General features: G+C 37.8%; 1 long non-coding RNA gene across 2 annotated transcripts in view; it reads right to left on the reverse strand.

Moving 5' to 3' along the window:
- Nucleotides 1-21,485, reverse strand: part of LOC121028766 (uncharacterized) — a 224,421-nt gene that overhangs the window by 179,815 nt on the left and 23,121 nt on the right. The gene's annotated exons all lie outside the window — the stretch shown is intronic.

Raw genomic sequence — 21,485 nt, forward strand, 5'->3', positions numbered from 1 at the left:
TGAGGTGTGTGGCACTGACCCTAGAGCATCAGTGGGAAAGACAGAGAAAATGTCATTACTCATCTACTCTGTTTTGTGCAAAACAACTGAGTGTTCTAGGGTTGGAGACTGCTCTTTGTCTAGAGAATGGTTGCTTCAAAATTAAATACTATCCAGTATAAATACTTTATACTGATATAAAGAAAACCTCTGGGGTTAATCATGCTTTTTGGTATGTTTTTACTTGATCATAGTTCATCACTAAAAATAGAAAATGATACAACTTGGGGGGGGGGAAGCTGCCTAGAGTAAAACTCTACTTTTATAACCTAGTAAAAATGTTCTACCTATGTAGTTAATAAAAGCCATCCATGAAGCCAGAAGTTAAAGAACACATCCAGTGGTTTTGGTGTAACAGTGCGTTGCTAGGCCTGACCCTCAGCTTCAACTACAAGGGTCCCCAGCCCCACCGGTGGACCAGAGAAGCCAATTTCCTCCTTTCATCCCTCTCAACATCCCTTTTCCCCAACCATCAAACCAACTTGGCCATCCTAACACAGCTGACTCCTCCAGTTCACCTAGGGTTGGAAAGAATGAGTTTGGAGCAGACGAAAGTAGCAAACTATATTCCTTTTAACAGGTCCAGACCGTTTTACATAAAAAAGTTAGACTAAACTTCACTGTATTCTAGGAAAATTTTTATTGAGCTCATAAACATTTTGTTTTTGTATGTCTGCCCCATGTTAAGGGATGACTGCTTTTGTAAATTTGTACTCATTAAATGTCATTTTAAAAATACATTCCAGGTTTGTTTAATTCTGGTTTTGACTCATTAGCATTTCAAAAGGAAAAAAAAAGGCAAGAAAAGGTTGGAAGGATTTAAATCACAGTAGTTCTGGCATCTGGAAGTAAAAATACCTCCTTTCAGGCATAAGGAAAAGGAGAGGCAGGACATGGGCTTTAAAGCACATTAACAGATTTGCAGCTTTGTGCAATATATGCTTGAGCTCATCAGTGGGTGCACTGCAATACCCTATGCATTTCAATTTTACCCTCAGAGAGGCGAGAGCATCAGCTGGCCAAACAGGGGTAGGGGTATATTGTTCCACACCAGATTTCAGTTAGAAGTAGAAAACAAGGGGCGCCTGGGTGGCGCAGTCGGTTAAGCGTCCGACTTCAGCCAGGTCACGATCTCGCGGTCCGTGAGTTCGAGCCCCGCGTCAGGCTGATGGCTCAGAGCCTGGAGCCTGTTTCCGATTCTGTGTCTCCCTCTCTCCCTGCCCCTCCCCCCTTCATGCTCTGTCTCTCTCTGTCCCAAAAATAAATAAACGTTGAAAAAAAAAGTTAAAAAAAAAAAAAAGAAGTAGAAAACAAAATGCCTTTCTTCCTCCAGGTAGATGCCACCATGGCGGGGCTAATGACTTCACCAGTGGACCGACCTCAGGTTGGAGTTCAGCCTGCAAACCGGATATTAAATGCCCTGCACAAGTGGACAGCTGCAGGCCTGATGGGTGTAACCATTCTTTCAAAAGCAAAAGAAAAACTGGGAAATAGAGGGCTAGCAACCTGGAGTAGGCTAGAAGCAAAGAGAAAAGCCCCCACTGAAAAGCTACTTCAATTAGATATTACATTAAAAGCTTTTCCTGCATTGATTGTTCAGAGACCACAAAAGAGCCATGATAATGATAAAAGTGTGTAATGAATTTTACCTCTAGGAACCCAAAAGATTCTGGACCTTCTCCCCCAAATCAAGGTGGAATGACAGTTAAGGTGCCGCCCACAGAGCTTGCAGGTTTTATTCTCTATCCCCATAACCATCATCCACACCACCCACCTATTACACGTTAACACACCAAACATATCCTTGCATGATCCTACTCCAATTCTCTATAATGAGTAAGAATTACAATGTAGAAAAATCCTCTACTCTTCTAAAGATTTGTTCAGTAGAATTTAGGAAAAGAGAGTTTTCATTACTCTTCTATGCACTGCCTTTCCTCAAGCTCAAGCCAAAGCCCTGAAAGTTCCGGGCCAAGATGGCAACCTGGGAGGCCCCTGAACTCACCCCCTCCCTCAGACACAACAGATCTGTAGCTGCACACATTGCAATTCCCTCTGACAGCCCCTGAACTCATAGATAAGAGGAAATAAGAAGAAGACTACAGTGAGAAGGAGCAGGATCAAGGGTGAAAGGGAAAGGATTGGGGGTTAGAGAAAAGGGGACTGTGGCTGAGCAGGACAGTGAACCCCTGCCCTAGCCCAAAAGAGAAGCATCCATGTTTCTGGCCACAAGGGAATCCTGTAAGGCTTTTAATAATGCTTGTTGCCTAATTCTATGGGCAAAGCCTAGGCTAAACACTTCACATGCATTATCTTACTTAATCCTCATGCCAATTCTCGGAAGTACTCATATTATCCCCAATTCTCAGAAGCAAAAAATGAGGTTTAAAAATATTGAGTGCCTTGCCTGATAGGAGGCAGAGCTGGAATTCGAACTGGAGGCAATGTGCCTCCAAGGCCACTCCCTTTTAACACCACAATATAATGGAGGACACTCAGGCCATCCTCCAAAACATTCCTTCAAATGCATATATTAGGCTGGATGGACTGAACCACTGACAACTCTTTTTCAAAATATTATTTAAAGAGGGGGCTCATTAGTACTTTCAATATCCCTGATTGCCCACCTTCAACACTCCACATTTGCCTAGTGTTGATTTTAGTACACCCTATGAGATTGTAGTGACTGCCATGGCAGTTTCAACACTGAGTTCAACTTTGTTGCAAGTGCCATGAAAATCTTCCCACTTTGTTGCAAGTGCCATGAAAATCTTCCCACTCCAGTCTGATGACAAGCTAGCATAAGCCTCACAGAGAGAGCTTGGTTCACCTGGAGGCAGGCAAAACCCCTGACCTGAGGACTCAGAAGAGTAGCCAAGAACAGCTGAGCTCTACTCCGGAAGCTCAAACTCAAATGTGTTCTTTCTCTCTGGTTTCACCTCAGTGCTTTATGCAGTGAATGAACTTATTTGTTCTTGAGGTCCAGTGACTCACCTAGGAAATCTCTTAACATTGTTCACTTAGTATTTTAATGCCAGTTGAGAAACTTCAGTGCTTAAAAAAAAAAAAAAAAAAAAGATTCTGTACCATTACCTAGTTGCCAGTTTCCCAGTTCTGTAAATTACGAACAGTCACTGGATGAAACTCACAATACACCAAAGACTATCAGAACAGGATCAACTAGAACTAAACTTTCCCCCATAATTTTTATGTTTATTTATTTATTTTTGAGAGAGAGAGAGAGAGAGAGAGAGAGAAAACACAAGCAGGGGAGGGGCAGAGAGAAAGACACAGAACATGAAGCAGGCTCAAGGCTCTGCACTATCAGCGCAGAGCCCAACGTGAGGCTAGAACCAGTGAACTGTGAGATCATGGCCTGAGCCGAAGTCGGATGCTTCACCAAGTGAGCCACGGAGGCACCCCTCCCCTATAATTTTTAGACAGTCAACAGGTTTTCAGGAACACAATCAGCATATTAGTTCCATTTTTACTAACCCTGTCTCTTGTTAGAAACAGAAGAAAATGAAACAACTAGAGAAAGCAAATAAAATACAAAACATACAGAAAGAGTAAAGACTCCTTAAAAAATTTTAAAACAAAGAAAAAGAATGACAGAGTGACTGCTCAAATTCCATTCAGACAGAGTGGGAGAATCTATTGAAATGGAAGAGTTCTGCCAGAATCTAAAGCTGGCTCCAGGCTCCAACCTGTCAGCACAGAGCCCAATGTGGGGCTCAAACTCACCGACCCTGAGATCATACACCCTGAGCTGAAGTCGGAGGCTTAACTGACTGAGCCACCCAGGTGCCCATAACCAAAATTTTTCTAGTTGTACTTCCACCCATTGTTCTTAGGACCATCATTTAAAGTTAGGGCCTCTCCAACTATCTGAGGTAAAGGCCAGATTTTTTGTTTTTGTTTTCTGTCCGTTTACCACAGACTCTGTGTGTGTGTGTGTGTGTGTGTGTGTGTGTGTGTGTGTGTTTGTGTACACAAAATCACATGCTTACATGTTGTGGCAACATCATATTGCTATAAAAATTTCTAAAGTTTTAAGCTCAAATTCTGAATTTATCAGATGGCTAACAACCAGGCCACAAACCAGCGCCATCTGCAGACCACACTTAGAATAGCACTCAAAGTAACAACATGGTTAGGCTTGGGTTCCTCCAGAAGCTGACACTGAGGCAAGGATTCCATTACACACAGTTTACTTTGGAAATGAAATCATTAAGTATAGGAATAGAGTAAGAAAGTAGAGCAGAGAAGGAATAAAGTGTGAATTTTCAAGCTGGTTTGAATTGTGGGCCCAACTCCCCTGGGAAACTCTGGAAGATAGTGTTAAATGTACCTGAGATTTATCCCTATTGAGGGGAAGGGAAGATGGAGGTTTTATGCACCAAATCTGTTTGTTATCGGATAAAAGAAGCTTCTAGGGTATGAACTTTTGGCTCTCCTGACTTTTGCTATATACTCTCACCCCATTTGCCAACGTGGCCGGAAAAAAGCCTGCAGGCAAAGCATTACAGGTGTTCATACAAGCAGCTTTCAGTTTGCAGAGGTGAATGCCAAAAGGATGAGGTATAGAAATAACAACCACTACATAATCCAGTACAAAACTGTGCAAAGGGTATGAACAGAGAGTTTACATGGGAAAAAGTATCTCCAACATATGAAAGGATATTCACCTACATTCATAAAGAGATGCATGAAAACTGAAACTACATTAAGATGCCATTTCTCACCTAATAGGTGGGCAAAAATCCAAAAGTTTGAGCACACTCTGTGTGGGTGAGGCTGTGAAGACACGTATTTGCATACATTGCTCTTGAATGTGCAAACTGGGACCACCCTTATAGATAGCAATAAGGCAGTATCTTTGGATACTAAAAATGCATAGTTAAGTTTGGGCCCAGAGGCCCCACTCCCAAGAATTTATCCTATAAATATCTCTGCAAGATTTTGAGGTGAAAAAATAGGCATTGCTACTCATTTTTCTTGTTTTTTCATGAATGGCAACATCATACAAACAGAAACTGGGCAAGAACTCAAGCAATGATCTTTGGAACTGGTTCTGTTACCTGTGGTGCTTTCACAGATGGAATTCTATACAACTATTTAAAACAAATGAGGCTCCCTGGGTGGCTCAGTTGGGTGAGTGTCAGACTCATGATTTCAGCTTAGGTCATGATCTCACAGTTCATTAGATCAAGTCCCGTGTCAGGCTCTGTACTGACAGTGCAGAGCCTGCTTGGGATTCTCCTCTCTCTCTCTCTCTCTGTCTCTCTCTCTCTCTCTCTCTCTCTCTCTGTTCCTCCTCTGCTAGCTTTCTCACTCTCTCTAAAATAAATAAATAATTTTTTTTAATGAAGCACCTTCTTTATAGATATATGGAAAGATCTCCAAAATATATTACTAAGTAAAAAAAATTCAAAGTGCAAAATAACATGCATAGTTTGATTCCTTTTGCATACGTGTATTTGCTTGTAATTGCCTGAGGAAACACTGTGGAAGGATTCAAAAGAAATGAATAAAAAAATCATACCTAAACAGGATGGGGAAACAGAGTAGAAACAGAAGTCGATGCATTGATACCTTTTCTATTGTTTTGATTTTTTAATTATATGAGCAGTTTACCTAGTTTTTTAAAATATATGTAATTTAAAAAATAATTCATTGCATGTTTCTGCTAAGTCGTCTCTTGTTTAGGCTAAACCTCTCGAGCAGTGTCAGTATTTCCTCTTATATAATAATTTAAAAATCTTTCATTACTCCACTCTCTCTTCTTTAGACCTTGTGCAAACATTTCAATGTTCCTTTCCTAACACAGTTGCCTGAACCAAAAATAGAACTCTAGGTGACATTTAGCCAGGTTACAGGACAATATGATTGGTGCTTCCCTTATTCTGGATCATTAATGTAGGTCTCTATTAATGTAGGTATTAAGTGCATTAGGTGGTGGTTGTGGCGTTTTTGAAAGTCACATAATATCAGGACTGCATGACATAATATACCTAAATTCATTCCACACTCTGCCCCAGTAGCCCCATCTCAGCCCCTTCCACCACCACCCCACCCAACACTGATTGCCACAGATATTTTTACACTTAAGTGTAAGGCAAAAACAAATAAGCACTCTGTACTATCTTCACCATAAATCTGTAAATCGAAAACTGTTCTAAAATAAAAGGCTTATTAAAAAAAAATAGACAAGCAATCCACCCTATCATTATTAAAGTTTATTTTGTAGAAAATAACCTAGCCCTCAGGCCTGAAAGATTATTTTAAATATTAATTGCATTTTCCAACATGTGTGCTGTCCACACATTTCCTAAATATAGCTTCCGTGTCTTTATTTTAGTTTTTGATAACAAATCTAGAAAATATTTTATCCACAACCTCCAACTTCAAGTGCAATATTTCATAGGCTAGATGAAGCCTAGAGATTATCTAATCTAATAAACTCATTTCCCAGATGTGGAAACTGAAGTCCAAGGGGGTGAAGTAATTTCTGCAAGGTCACACAGCTACATCGTAACAAAGCAGAATTAGACCACAGATGAACTGATTCCCAGGCTAGGAGTTTTTCTGGTCCTTTTGGAAGATGATTCAGTTGAAAACAAATTGGCTGGAGATCAAAATCAAAATGGTCAAAAGGACAGACTGATCAGAAACAGGTACATCCAGTCACCAATTTTGGACTTTTCAGTCAGTGAGGAGTACCTCACATTTGGGAAAATAAAAAATAAGACTAAAATAACAGCACTATCTAATGGTGTATTTAGATTGCCTACAATTATTGGAATGGTAAAAAATGAAAAATGATATTTTAACTTCTTTCACATTCTCTAATTAAAATAATATTTAGATTCTTAGACATTTTAGGAATATACAGCAGCAAAAGTTGTAGATTATTGATCTCTGTTGGAATCTTTGCCCCATATGGGAAGAAGACTTTGTCGAACTGCTTTAATATAGAAAAAAATTTACGTTAAAAGTGGTTTTTAAAACTGGCTAAATGTATCAGGTAGACATCAGCGGCAGCCATAGAGATGACCCACTCCCATGGCCCTTCAAGAGAACCTGCTGATTGACAGGAATGCAACACCTCATTCACTCAATCCACGCTCCACATTGAACCTGGGTTGCTCCTGGCCAACAAACTGTGCGTGACAGGGGGACTGGAACCAAGCAATTACCGACCGTTTTACGTAAGATTCTCTAACGGGCACATTTTGTTTGAGTGTTTCCCATTGCCCCGCCAAGAGTTTTTCACACCTGCACCAGGATCTGAATCCCTTCCTACCCCATTGTTCCCTCACTTCCCTCTTTCACAGGTGTAAGACCTGCACTGCAGTATGAAGGCTCCTTCCCGCCTTATCCATCATGGCATTTCCTCCAATGTATCTCTTGTTCTACCTTGCTGTCTGCTTCTTGGAGGACCTGACAAGTATTGGTGGCCGAAAAGTCACACACAAAAAAAATTATTTTTTATTATAATATATCTAAAAAAATCTTCACACTTATTGCGTCTTTTGTTGAAATACACCCTTTAGCAATTAGCTTCACTGACTTGAATACTAAGACAAGATGGGCATAAATAAGCAAAGATGTGCATTAACAGTGTGTCGGGACAGTGCTACTAGAAGTGGTAACTTATGTGGATCCTGAGAAACTTAACAGAAACCCATGGGGGAGGGAAAGGAGAAAAAAAAAAAAAAAGAGGTTAGAGTAGGAAAGAGCCAAAGCATAAGAGACTCTTAAAAACTGAGAACAAACTGAGGGTGGATGGGGGGTGGGAGGGAGGGGAGGGTGGGTGATGGGTATTGAGGAGGGCACCTTTTGGGATGAGCACCGGGTGTTGTATGGAAACGAATTTGACAATAAACTTCATATATTGAAAAAAAAAAAAAAAAAAAGAAGTGGTATCTACTTCCCAAGTTCGAATCCCATACCTGTAAAACAGAAGATAATATGTGTTCCTAAAGATTTAAAGATATAAAATATCCTTCAAAACACACAAAAGAAAAACATGTATTTCTGTTTCACCGAAAATTTTGAAACCGATGGTCTCAGAGAGCGGTAGCTTGGGCAGCAGAAGTTGAAATGGCCAAATGTGAGTGAAAAAGTATAGGTTTAGCCTCTCCTCTACCCAGAGACTGAGGTGGCAAGGGGAATGAGGGTTGTGGAATGAAGCATCCAAGTGATGACAGCCGCCTTACGGAGTCTTAGTAAGACGCAAAGGTTTTAGTAAGAATCTTCACACGATGTAGTGAAGTGCTCTAAGAGTTATCTCTAAGGACACTCAAAGCGAAGAGCCTAAATCAAGCCAACTCTCAACAGCAGTAGCACATAGACAGAGGAACCAGAACACAGATGCCAACGGCTGTGTGGACAGGACCAGACCCCACCCCATCTTCTAGCCACAAGCAATCCCTGGCTCCTGCTTTGATAAAAAAGTAAAAGAGCATAAGACACAAAGAGTTCCTCAAATTGAATCTGGCTAGTTGAGTGGTAGCTCCAAAGAGTTGTTCTGATTTAGAAAATTAAGAATTGTAGCATTCCTTATACCCAGGAGTTATGCATCAAAAGTTACAGAAGGATAGAAAATGAAAATTGATGGATGTCAAATTGATGGATGGAAATGGGAGAGAGAAGCAAAAAGTGAGAAATAAAAACTAAATTAAAAAGAACACACAGGGGCACCTGGGTGGCTCAGTGGGTTAAGCATCCAGCTTCAGCTCAGGTCATGATCTCACAGCTCGTGGGTTTAAGCCCCACATCGAGCTCTATGCTGATAACTCAGAGCCTGGAGCCTGCTTCAGACTCTGTGTCTCCCTCTCTCTCTGTCCCTCTCCTGCTTGTACTTTCTCTCTCAAAAATAAACACTAAAAAAAAAAAAAAAAAAAAAAAAAAAAAAAGAACCCACAAATAGATGCCATGAATGCATAGAGAGGGAAAAGTGAAGGAAGGAACGCAAACAAAGTTGTTGTTGTTCATGTTACTGTTGTTGTTTTTAAGATTTAGGAGAAAATATGACAGAAAAAAATAGGATAAAATAGGCAGAGAGGGAAAGGATTAGGACCTAACAGCGCTGGGTGGGGAAAGACATATTTTGGAACAATGCTGGGAGTGTCTGACCACAGCAAACACTTTCAGGTGACTCCCCTTCAGGTTTCCTTCAGGAATTTGACAAAAGATCTGACTAAAAATAAGTAGACCATAAAACCTATGACCCACAAGGAACTGGTGTGGCCACAGACCACCCCTCATACAATGGAAACAAGCTAATCAGAAATGGACAACCCAGCACCTACAGTTATCCAGCCAATAAAGATAAAACCTGAGAAGGAATGAGGGGAAAGGGAGGGGTGGGGGTGGGGGCGACCAGAACCTTATAAAACAAGGACCCTTGCCTATTGTCAGGGTTCCCTCTCTGTAAAGAGAGCTCTCCTACTATTCTTCCTTTTTAATCTTACATTCTTTTTTTTTTTTAATTTTTTTTAATGTTTATTTTTCACACAGAGAGAGACAGACAGAGCGTGAGCGGGGGAGGGGGAGAGAGAGAGGGAGACACAGAATCAGAAGCAGGCTCCAGGCTCTGAGCTGTCAGCACAGAGCCCAACGTGGGGCTCGAATTCACAGACCGCGAGATCATGACCTGAGCCTAAGTTGGACGCTCAACTGACTGAGCCACCCAGGCGCCCCTAATTTTATATTCTAATAAACTTTTGCCTGCTGCTCATTTCTTGAGACAACGAATCCTGGGTATTGTGGTAAAAATCTTGCAACAAAAGTACTAGAAATAGCCAGAAAATAAAAGAGAGCTAATACAAATGTATTTGGAGAACTGTAAGATAACAGCTAAGAAATGGGACAAATAAAACATTTAAAACCATAACTTGAGAAGTTTTCTGAAAAAAAAAAGAAAAAGAAAAAGAAAAAAAAAGGTTTCCTGAATTAAAAACTGTTGGATCTATATACGTATCAAGGAGAAATGCTGCGTGATCAGGTCATGATCTTGCAGTTAGTGGGTTCAAGCGATGTGTCACGTTCAGTGCTGACAGCTCAGAGCCTGGAGCCTGGCAGATTCTGTGTCCCCCTCTCTCTCTCTGCCCCTCCCCACTCATGCTCTGTCTCTGTCTCTGTCTCTTTCTCTCTCTAAATAAAAATTTTAAATAAAAAGGAAAAATGCTATATTAACCTATAAATGATATATTTTATTGGACATATCTTAGTAAAATTATTGAATTTCAAATATAAGGAAAAAATTCTTTAGGTAGTCATGAACAATGAAAATCAGATTGGCACCCATTTTCCAAGCAGCAATATTTTGTGCTAGAAAACACTGGAGCAATGTCTTGAAGATACTCAATGAAAGAAAATAAGGAACTAAGGATTTACATCTAGTTAAATTGTTCTTCAAACGTAAAGGCCACAGATAAAGAGATGTAAAGGCTCTTTCTGAAGAAGGTTACTAGAGAAGGATCCAGGCAAGTGGACAGCAGAAGGTCCAGCATAAAGCTGACAGGTAAGCACTGAACATACTCAACTGTGGAACAAAGACCAACAGACAGGGGTAAGGCTGACCAAGTAGTATGTACATTCCAAAATGTCCTGACAATGTGTAAATAATCCATACAGAGAGCAAAAATGCGAGGGGAAAGAAAAGCATACAAGGAAAGGAGAGCAGATATAAGGTATGAACCTTCCAGCGATACGTCTTAAGATACCCAATGAAAGAAAATGTGAGCTAAGGATATCTCCTGAAGGTGATAAGCCTTGTCATAGTAGTTTAATTGTCCTTCAGAATATACAGACTCAAATTAGATAAAACTATCACGTTCTGTCTTTTTAATACAAAAGATAAAATTAAGACAAAAAAATTAAATTGAACAGTAGGGGAGAGGAAGAACAGAGGAGAGGTAGCAGTAATAAGCTATTTTAAGTCCTGGTTCTCATAGGAAGTCAGGATCTAAACAGAGAGAAGATTAAGGGCATTAGCAGAAAAGTAATAATTAGAATAAAAATGAAAAGTAGTCCTAATTATCATCAGATATTAAGACATATTGTACAGTCACTATAATTAAAACAGTGTGTGGTAGAGGGGCACCTGGGTGGCTGAGTCAGTTAAGCGTCCATCTCGATTTCGGCTCAGGTCATGATCCCATGGTTAGTGAGTTCCAGCCCTGCATGGGGCTCTGTGCTCACAGCATGGAGTCTTCTTGGGATTCTCTTTCCCTCTCTCTCTCTATCCTTCCCCTTCTCTCTCAAAAATAAATTAATTAATTAAAAAAAAACAAAACACTGCCCATTTTGTGTCCACCTCTTGAGACAACGAATCCTGGGTATTGTGGTAAAAATCCTGCAACAAAAGTACTAGAAATAGCCAGAAAATAAAAGAGAGCTAATACAAATGCATTTGGAGAACTGTAAGATAACATCTAAGAAATGGAACAAATAAAACATTTAAAACCATAACTCGAGAAGTTTTCTGAAAAAAAAAAAGAAAAAGAAAAAAACAGGTTTCCTGAATTTAAAAAGTGTTGGTACAAATAGAACAAAAAAGAAAGTATGTAATAGACTCAAGTGTATATGGAATCCAGTATCTGATAAAGGTGGCATCTCAAATTACTGAAGAAAAAGATGAACTATAATAAATAGTGTTAGGACGGACAACTAGACATAAATTAGGAAAATAAAATTAAGTCAGGTGAATACTTAATACCACGATAAATTCCAGATAAACCAAAGTTTAAATGTTATGAACTGAAAAACGTACTAAAAGAAAACATGGGAGAATTGCCTTATCACCTGAGCAGAGGAAAACCTTACTAATTCAAAATCTAGAAGCTCTGAGATAAAACATTGAGATATCCAATCATGACCACATTTCCTTAAACTATTGGCATTGACACAACACAAGCTCAAAGCTAAAGGTAAAAGACAAATGGTAAACTGAGAAAATGTATTTGCATGTAAGTGGCTAATATGCTTAATATATTAAGAGTTCTAACTGAGAAGAAACTAACAACCTGATAGAAAAGCAGCAAAACGTATCAGCCGCCATTCCCAAAGGAAGAAATGAAGATGGTGCCTAAATATATGAAAAGATGCTCAAACTTACTCTTATTCAGGAAATGCAAATGAAAACTACAATGAGTTTTCATACAATTTCTCATCTATCAGACTGGCAAACATCCCAAAGTCTGACAATGTAACTCTATTGGCAAGGTTCTGGCAAACAGCTGATGAGAATACAAAATGGTACAACTCCCAGGGAATGGAATTTGATAAGATCTTAAAAAAAAAAAAATGCTACCAATCTATCTAGAAATTTCACTTCTAGGAATCTACCTCCAAAACATTCCAGCAAAAATAAAAAATGACTTATATGAAGAAAATAAAAAATGACTTATGTGACTAATATAACTCTGTATGTTAACTAACTGGAATCAAATTTAAAACTTAAAAAAATGACTTGTATGAAAAGTATATTTTTTCAATGGCAAGATATGGAACAGTATACATAGTAGGATAACATTTGGATTAAAAAAAGGAGATTCTTAATATATATGTAATTTTGTTATATTTGCAAAAAGAGAAACTAATAAAAATGGTTATCACTAGAACAGTGATTCTCACATATTACATAGCATTCACCTGCAGAGACTGACTCCCAAGGTTTCTGATTTAGAAGTTCTGTGATGGAGCCCAAGAATTTGTATTTCTAACAAGTTCTCAAGTGATGCTGAAGCAGCTGGTCTGGAGACCATACTCTGCCTCCAAATTAAAACAAATGAAAACAATCAAACCTGTCAATACATCCAAATAATGACATTGTAACACAAACAATAGATTTATTTCAAGTGGTTTTTGAGTACTTTGTAATCTTAAGTGTAATGTGTTCTAATTAAAAACAGAGCTTTAGGGGTGCCTGGGTGGCTCAGTCCGTAGAACGTCCAACTCTTGATTTCGGCTCAGGTCATGATCTCACAGTTCACGAGATAAAGCCCCATGTTGGGCTCTGCATTGATGGCACAGAACCTGCATGGGATTCTCTCTCTCTTCTCTCTCTGTCCCTCCCCAACTCACTCACCTGCACGCACTCCCTCTCTCTCTCTCAAAATAAAAAAATATACATTTTTTTTTTAAAAACAGAGCTTCAAATAAGTCTTGAACTTAATTCAGTAACTATCAGTTTTAGTATCATTAATTTGGAACTAGTACACACACAAATGCACACATTTATGCATGAAGATAAATTAAAATAGTTCAATGTTGCTAAGAACCAAAATTATTAGTGTAAGAGAAAAGAATTTAAAGTTAAAACAGCTAAATGAAAATTCTATGCTGTTAAATTTGAATTGAATATCAATATTAAATATCAGTATTATTTCAATATTTTTCTCTTAAAAATATGTATTCCTTAGCTTTACAACTGCAAAGATCGAGAGGACGGTGACCACCCAAAAACAAGAGAGCCCCAGTGCCCAAATTCTGGTCCCTAAGCAGCATTTTCCACTAAAAGGGACCAGGGGTCTGTGACAGAATTCTGATTCTCTATGTGGGGAATAAAATGCATTAAATGAGTTTGTGGTGAGTTATGTCAGAAAGCAAGGAAGCAATCAAAGATTAATAGGACATATCAGAAACAAATATAAACAAGCAGGAACAAATATAAGAATTCCACTGGAAAAAATATGCAAGCAATGAAAAAATAGTAACAGAAATTAATTAATTAGAATTCATGAGTTCATTCCATCAATTAAAAATAAAAAACCCCAATACACACAGATACAAAAACCTAGTTGGTCACCGTTGGGTTTAGAATATTCCTTACTTTGAAAATTGGCAGAAGAAAAGAATTAGGCATTTAACCTGCCTTCTCTGCTCAACCCAATAACTAAATAGCCCTAGTCAATAAAGTAAAATTCTTCTCCACAGAAAAAAGTCCAGTTAATGAAAGTGAAAAAAAGAAAAAGAAAATTAGAAAATCGCCGTTTTACCTAATGAAATGATTCCAGCAACTTTCATCAGTAGATGAAATTGCTAGAGGAAAAGTTGATGGGTAATTGTATCATGTTAGCATCACATAAGTGTGATGACTAGACACTAACACTATGTACTTTCTATGAAGGAGCCAACACCACAAATGTTTGCCAAAAGAGTTGAACCTGAATCTCATCAAACACTGAGTATTCAGTTAACAAGAAATACAAGGGGTAGACCAACAAGTTAAATGTCACCAACAGGAAGTACAGAGACAAATCCAGAATATGAAACATTCTACAGGACAAATAACACAATTTTTTCAATAAATCAACAATACAGAGGATGTGAAACTAGATCAAGAGATTTAACCAAATGCAGAGTGTGTGGTACCTTGTGTGAACCAATCAAGTGTAAAAAGATATTTTTGAAATATTTGGAGAATTATAAATATATTAGACTTTGTGAAGAATTGCTAATTTTGTTAAGGTGATAATGGTTTCATGATTTTTTAAAGTCCATTTTAAAACAGCGCATACTAATATATGTCAGAATAAAATAATACAATATTCGGGACTTGTTTTCAAATATTTCAGCAAGGGGCACCTGGGTGGCTTAGTGAGTTAAGCATCCAACTTCAGCTCAGGTCATGATCTCATGGTTTGTGAATTCAAGCCCCACATCAGGCTCTCTGCTCTCAGCTCAGAACCTGCTTTGACTCCTCTGTCTCCCTCTCTCTCCCCCTCCCCCCCACCTCAAAAATAAATAAACATTAAAAAAGTAAATATTTCAGCAAAAAAGAAGAATGGATGAAACCAGTGATGCAAAATGTTTATGGCTATTGAATCTAGCATATGAGTATTCATTATACCTTTGTTTCTATTTTTATATATTTAAAACTCCAAAATATATTTGACATAGTGGAATTGAAAAAGTGAAATTGGCCCAAAGAACTCTGTTAATTTTTAAAGTATTTCATGTTGGAAGGATCTAGATTACTGATAATTACTGCTTTCTCATCATTTAAGAATTTAATCTAAATCCAATGTAATAGAAAATGCCCTAGAGGGGCACCTGGGTGGTTCAGTAGGTTAAGCATCCAACTTCAGCTCAAGTCATGATCTCACAGTTCATGAGTTTGAGCCCCACATTGGGCTCTGGGATGACAGCTCAGAGCCTGAAGCCTATTTCAGATTCTGTGTCTCCCTCTCTCTCTCTGCTCCTCCCCCACGTGCATTCTGTGTCTCTCTCTCAAAAATAAATAAACACTTAAAAAAAAAAAGAAAAGAAAAAAAATGTCCTTGAATAAAAGTCCAGTGGGAAACCTAGGGCCAGTCTCTGACATTAATCTTTTGAATTTGGACAGGTCATTTAATCTTTTCAGATCTTGTGATATGCAAATTTAGGAAATTAGGCCAGATGACTTTAAGTCATATTTTACCTCCAATCATCAGAAAGTAACACAAATGTACCCTTTCGGGTAAGCAGAGGGCACAGAATTAGGTAACCAAAAAATCATGAAAGAGCAATTAACTGGAATAACTTCCTTGAGTCCCCTATGTGAAGTGAGTGGATTAGATTACATTTTTTCCAAGATTTCTCCTAGTTTTAAAATTCTATGAAATGCAATAGCTGTAGTCATAATCCAGACAAAAAATAAAATTAAAAAATAAGAATTTTATAGCAAATCCTAGTTGCTGATGTTAGTACTCAGTTTCAGCAAGGCTGTTGTTTCTGTACTTCATGCTTATTTACCAATAGGATAGGAAAACAAGAATTGACCAATTGGTTTCTAACTTTCTTATCTGTATATCAAAGAAAGAGCCTATTAATGATGGAGAGGGAGAAAGTTAAGTTTTCTAGTGTAGTATTGCAACATCTCAAGAGACACCTAGTGCTGCAACCCCAGATGAGCATCCTTTAACAGGGGCTCTCCCAGCAAAACAAGTTAGGACTAAGACAACGATTGATACTGAGTTGGAGAGTGTAGAGTGTCAGCACTCTAAACAGAAGATAAGAATTTTAAGCAATCTTGGTAAATGATTATATCTCAAAATATTACATTTGATGAGTTGCCATAGTAGGTCAAAGGGCTGAGGGGAAGCTGTTGGCCATGACTGAGACTGATGACTGAAAGTTAAAGGAGACACTGTTCTCTGAACCCTGGGGATGAGAGCATTCTCGTAAGGACTACTGCTTTCTAAGGTGGAATGGATGGTCTCAAGAGACAGTGAACTTATTGCTACCGAAGGCTGTTTCACCAGAGGCCAGCATGCATTTTATCCACTTTTTTAAGTTTATTTATTTATTTTGAGAGAGAGACAGTACAAGTTGGAGAGGGGCAGAGAGAGAGAGAGAGAGAGAGAGAGAGATAGAAAATCCCAAGCAGGCTCCACACTGCCAGTGCAGAACCTAATCTGTGGCTCGAACCCAAAAAGCCGTCAAAGTCATCAAAGCCATGAGATCATAACCTGAGCCAAACCAAGAGTCAACGCTTAACTGACTGAGCCACCCAGGAGCCCCCTTTTTTTTTTCCACTTTTTTTTTAGTTTATTTTAGTGTGCATTTTATAAAGTGATTTCAAGCATCGAATATGTCATAATTTATAAAATGTGTAAATTTTTAAAAAGTGGAGGTGGGGCTTAAAGAAACTACTCTATCAAATTTTTAAGTATGTTATGATTCTGCAACAGAAGTATAATGTAGAGATCTATATTACCAGTAATCACTGGTTCTTTCTTTTCATTTGAGAAAATTCCAACTCCCAGTTAATGGATTCCTCATTGGAAATTCTAATTTGTCTATTCTATTTATAAAATAAGGAAAATGGTTATAAATATTTGTTAAATGAATGAATAATGTGAAATTTAGGAGGGAAAAATCAATTCATGCAATCATTCAAGAAAGAGTTTTTGAAAGTCATCTATGCACCAGAAAGTGGTAAATCCCTTGTTTTCATGGAGTTTATATTCTAGCTGGAGGAATCAGTTAGCAAATGATTTTTAAAATTACATGTCAGATGAGTATTGTGCTGTACACCTGAAACTAATAACATTATATGTCAGTTACGCCTCAATAAAAAAATACGTCAAGTGATAACTTTTATGAAGAAAAGTAAGTGAATAGGGACAATAGGGCAGCTATTTTCGATGGGGTTTCCAGGAAAGCATGTGTCATAAGGTAACACCTGGGCAGAAGTCTGAAGGAATTTGAGGGAGATGACCACATGGATATCTGAGGGGAAGGGCCAGGAAGATGCAAGAGCATGCACAAAGACCCTGAGGCAGGACAGTGTTGGTGCTCAAGGAAGGACAAGGAAGCAAGTGTTGCAGGAGTAGAATGAACCTGAAGAAATGCAGGTGGCAACAGCTCAGACAGAAAACAGGGTCACTCCGCAAGCCTGGGAAGCCAGAGCAAAGACTTGGGCTCTTTTTTTTTTTTAATATTTGTTTATTTTTGAAAGAGAGACAAACAGATAGACCATGAGGGGAGGAGCAGAGAGAGAGGGAGACACAGAATCCGAAGCAGGCTCCAGGCTCTGAGCTGTCAGCACAGAGCCTGACGCGGGGCTCGAACTCACAGACTGCGAGATCATGACCTGAGCTGACATCAGACTCTTAACCGACTGAAACACCCAGGTGCCCCAAGATTTGGCTCTTTAGTCTCTCTGAAAAGGAAGTCATTTAAAAGGAAGAGCGGCATGTTTCCAAAGGATCTTTCACTTTGCTAAGTGCACAGTAGACCATGAAGGGCAAAGGGAATAGAGGAGAAATTAGAAGATAATAACCCAGGAATGAGATTATGGTTTGGACAGGAGGCGTTGCTGGGAATATCATGAGGCTTGGTCAGATGTGGGAGAAACAGGTTTGCAGGGAGGAAATTTCATTTTGAACATGTCAAATGAGAAAGGCCCATCAGTCATACAGGTGGAAATGTCAGGTGTACAGGTGGACAGACATGTCTGAGAACCAACTGGAGATGTAAACTTAGAAGCCTTTCACATACAGGTCTTTAAAGCCACGGGATTGAAGGAATCACCTGAGATGTGAGTGCGACAAAATCAGGTCTAATGACTGAGACATGGTACATCCTAAGCTTACAGTGTGGGAAGATGACGAAGATCCAGCAAAGGATATTGAGGTAGGCAGAGAATCTCAAAAGAGTGGAGACATGGAGGCCACATGAAAAAATGTGCCCAGCAGGAGGAAGTGATGACCATGTTAAGCACTTCTGATGTGCCCAATATGATAAAGCTGATAATTGGATTTGGCAACATGGAAATCATTTGTGACCCTAAAAACCCTAATAACTCTGGACCTCCGAGAATATTTTACACATAGTGTGTTTAAAAAATATTTGTTGAATACATGAAAAGATATAGCTGTACACCATAATTCTGAAGTTTTATAGAATTCTGTCATTGAGCCACTTAAAAATATAAAAAGTTATTGCTCTGATTTAGCATAACAAAAGTACAAAAGAAATAAACTCTATGCAAACAGGTTGCCCAAATGCTAGAGATACACCAGAGAAATTCTCTGCATATGATTGAAAATAAATTTTAATGCTGACTGTTGTATTTAGATGAATAATTTTTTTTCATTAAAAATAAATAAAAGCACAACTCACTAGACAGCCTGCAGGAGGAGATAGTAATGGATGTGATTAACATAAAAACAGTAGCTTCTAAAAGACAGCTACAGAAAGAAGTATCCTGCCTCCAGGGTGACCAATCAACCAGAGACCTCAGGGTAGACTTTCCAAACACCTGCTTAGAAACTGGCGTATTTTCCCAGATCTATTCCTGCGGTTTTAATTAAGCTAAAGAACATATCAGTTTTTATACTTGGTATAAGCTGTTGCATTTCCAACTGCTCTCAAGGTTTATAAATAACATGTGCATCAAGGGTAGAAGACATTGAAGTGTTATGGCTTACTTTATGTCATTTCATTCTGTGAAGAGGTTTAACACCAACACTAAGATGATGTGGGAAATAGGAGACACAGAGGAACGAGTACAAAATACTGGACCTGAAAACCTGTGATGATTTTTCTGAGATATCTTCACATTTGACAAAGTATATTAAGTACTCAGAAACTAGGAATTAATATTTCAGCACTATCGATCAACTAACAAAGTATTTGAAAAACATACTGTAGGGGATACAAAGAAATATAAGAAATGATCAACTGATAATCACCTCATTTACAACTAACCAATTGTACAGCTGACATTTGTGTCAGGAATTTGAATTTAACCAACACCTTCTGAGCATCTTATATAGGCCAGAAATGAGAACAAAAATGCATTAAGACTTCCTGCTTCATGCATTTTACGAAGTAATAATTATTTGTTTCCTCACTCCAAGGTAAGAGCAGATTAGTTGAAAGTTAAGGTGAAGGGAAGTTCAACAATTAGGCAGCAAGCCCATTGTGAGGGTTAGGAAAGGCCTTTCATGATACCCTGGAGAAAGGACATGACAGTAGCATTAGGTTTTGTGATCTACAGACTTAAGAAAATAAAGGGAAATGCAATGCATAAGGAATAATTAGGTTAATTTAAATATAGACTCAGTGTTACAATTATTCATAATTACTGGGAAATTAATGTTAATTTTGTCATCTGGGACAATGATACTGGGTTTATATAGAAAATATTCTTCTCATTTAGAGATGTCATATGACATATTTGGGGGCAAAACATCATGATTTTATTAATTTAAATCACTTGAGAAAATTAAAACACAAGAAGTGAAATGCAAGGGTATCAGATACTTTTGCCTATTATAAATATGTCTGCTGTGCATCTTCGACCCATAAAATTGGAGATACTTTTGTCTCTGTCTCCCCAGGCAACATATATTGATCTGAGAACCACTGTTCTGAGAACTGACAGAATACAGTTACAGATCATTTGAAGATTAAATGTGTTTTTAGGCTTCTAATCACACTGAGAGAATATGTCACATATGCAGATTTTTCTCTTGTACTCGATATTAGTTGTTTTTTTTTTTGTTTTTTTTAAGTTTAAGTAATCTCTACACCCAATGTGAGGCTTGAACTCACAACCCTGAGATCAAGAGTCACATGCTCTTCCAACTGAGCCAGTCAGGTGCCCCTTACTATTCGCTTTTATGATGAAATAGACCTCACATTAGAAAACATATTTAACTTTTACATACAACTTAAAAATATACACCTGGAATGAGACTGAATCTATATATTAATTTGAGGGAAAATTGACTTTTTTTTATTTGGAATCTTCCTACTCTTGAACACTGTATGGGTCCCCTTTACATTTATATTTAGGTCTTGCTTTAGTATCTTCTTATAATGTTTTATGATTCTCTCTACAAAATGGTGTTACACTTCATTTGTTAAATTTATTTCTAGGTATGTTATTTTGCTGACATTGTTGGGAATAATTTTTATTTTTTAATTTTCTATTTGATGCCAACATATAAATACCAATCTACACACAGATGTAGATCTGTTCATTCATCCAATGTATTATGTTGATCTTATATCTGGGAACCAGGCTAAGCTCTACTATTATATTTAGATTCTTTTGAATTTCTACATAAATGATCATAGAATTTGTGAATCTATCTAACTCTTTCCCTTTCTGGTCTTACTGCATTGGCTAACGTCTTTAATGCAATGTTAAAAAAAATAATAATAAAGTGGTAGCAGCAAGAATTATTTCCTGGTTTTTAATTTCAGACAGAAATGTTTTCTAAAGTACATACAATAAGTGTTTTTGTATCTGTTGTATTTCACTTTCTTTAGATATCCGTATAGGTTAAGGAAGTTACTATCTATATCTAGTGTTAGAGCCTGCAACATAAATTAATTAAATTATAGTGACTGTATCATTGTTCTCTTATAATCCTCTATACCACTATGGTGACTTACATTAATAATATTGCATTCCTGGAATACTCCAACTTGGTCAAATTGTATTATTTCTGCTATACCTTGCTAGATGTGATTTGCTAATAAAATATTTACTAATATTTTACTAGGACTGAGGGCATGCATGAAATTGGTCTAATGTTCCTTTCTCATATTACCTTTATCCAGTTTTGATTCCAAAATTATATCAGTCTCATCAAATGAGGTAGAGAATGTTTTCTTTTTATATCTATAAGTAGATGTAAGATTGGAATTTGCTGCTCCTGATATGTTTGTAGAACTTGCTAATAAAACCCACTGAGTGTTTATAAGAGGGATAATTTTTGACTACTGATTCAACTTTTTTAATGCCTTAGCTGAATTCTATAGGTTTTCAGATGTAATGTTTTTATTTTACATAGTTAAGTATTTTCTAGTTTCTCCTATAATTGCTTCTTTGACCAACAAGTTGGTTTAAATGCTTTTAACTTCTAAACATATGTTATCTATTTTGTTACTGATATCTAATTCAATTACATTGGTCAGAGACTGTGGTCTCC

This window comes from Herpailurus yagouaroundi, unplaced genomic scaffold (genome assembly GCF_014898765.1).
Source record: "Herpailurus yagouaroundi ecotype Mexico unplaced genomic scaffold, PumYag 100, whole genome shotgun sequence".
NCBI classification, from domain to species: domain Eukaryota; kingdom Metazoa; phylum Chordata; class Mammalia; order Carnivora; family Felidae; genus Herpailurus; species Herpailurus yagouaroundi.